Here is a 1,817-nt window from a genome sequence, read left to right as displayed (position 1 = left end):
GGTCAGGCCTTCCCTACCTGGGGCATGTATACTGAGGGATCTCCCAATGTGATCAGGGTTTGAGAAACCACAGGTAAATGTGGCATATCACCTGGAATTTCAATTTTACTCAAAGGCTTGAAGAAAAGGCAATCTTGTTTTCTTTTTATAAAAGATGTATTATGGAATTGGATGTAAAATAATATGAATTTTTAAATAAAACTGGGATTTGAAAGACATTTTCCGGTTGCAGTAAGTTGCTTCCCAGTGAGGAAGTGTTTGGAAGTTGTACACTCTCTGATGCCATTAGGGGTAGGCTAATAGGGGAGTTATTGGGGAAGCATTGCTACAGGTGGTGAAAAACATGGATTGAACTCCACTGAGGGCTTTAGGCTGGGACTCAAAGATGAACAGGAACTGACTGTCTTTGGAGAGCTTTCAGTCTAGGCTTTATGAAGCTGATGATGCTGATGATTCTGAGCAGAACAAAAAAAAAGTTCCTTTCCTCTTCCCCATCTCCTTGACACATTCCTCTTGTAACTCATCCATTCTTTTACTTAAAAAATATTTACTCTACAACAACTCTCTCACTTCTTGTGTGACCTAGGACAAGTTACTTAACCTTTATGTACCTCAGTTTCCTCATCTGCAGAATGGGAATAGAATAATACCTACCCCATAATGTCACAAGGAGTGTCATAGTGAGAATTAAATGAGAATTTGTATAACGCTCTTAGAATAGAATCTGGAACAAAGTTCAACCTTGTTTAAACATTAGCTATCACAACAATATTATTTGTACAACTTCTACAGCTATTGTGTTCCAGTCATCACCTGGCACAGTCTTTGGTCATTCACGTTGGGAGCAGGGGGTGGGTCTGGGAGGAATATATTAGTAGAGATAAACCAGATTTCTTATTGCAATTGTACAGACTTATATATAGGAGGTGCTCAAATTGCTTGTTGAATGAATAAATAAATGTCTTCCTACTAAACTGCCAGCTATTTAAAAGCAAGGACCATTTTTCCTAGCTGTTGAATTACTAGAAGGAAGCACTTGGTGAGGCACACAGTAGGCCCTTAGAGATTACAGAACTAATGAATGTATGGGGGGACTACAGGCGGAAAGTCACTAAGGCCACAAAGCTGGCACAGAGAAAGTGCTGCAGAAAGACTGCCATCAGTTTGGAAATGGGAGGACCAGAGGAAAAGATTTGGCCGCCAAAGACTAACAGCGCGAGGACTGCGGACAAGCCCAGTTTGCGGCGCCAGGATTTAGCGAATGAGCTGAGCGGGTGCACGCAGACCTCCGCGGCGGCGCGCCCGCCCAGGCCCCGCCCAGACTCCGCCCAGGCCCCGCCCAGGCCCCCTGCCAAGGCCTTAGCGAAAGAGCGAGTGCACGCAGACCTCCGCGGCGGCGCGCCCGCCTAGGCCCCGCCCAGACTCCGCCCAGGCCCCGCCCAGGCCCCCTGTTAAGGCCTTAGCGAAAGAGCGAGTGCACGCAGACCTCCGCGGCGGCGCGCCCGCCTAGGCCCCGTCCAAACTCCGCCCAGGCCCCGCCCAGGCCCCCCGCCAAGGCCATAACGAAAAAGCGGGTGTACTCATACCTTTATTATTTTTATTTTTTATTATTATAATTATACTTATAAAAAGTCCAGCCCAGTCCCCACCAAATGGTTTTTTTTATTTTTTATATTTATTTTTTTATTTTTATTAATATTACTATCATTATTATAATAATTATAATAATTCTTATAATTATAATTATAATTATTATGATTAACAATAACAATGATTATAACCACTTTAATATTAATAAAATTAATATTATTTAAAGT

The sequence above is a fragment of the Myotis lucifugus genome, unplaced genomic scaffold (assembly GCF_000147115.1).
Source record: "Myotis lucifugus unplaced genomic scaffold, Myoluc2.0 scaffold_37, whole genome shotgun sequence".
Taxonomy (NCBI): Eukaryota; Metazoa; Chordata; class Mammalia; order Chiroptera; family Vespertilionidae; genus Myotis; species Myotis lucifugus.
Note: the sequence above shows the minus strand (reverse complement) of the source record.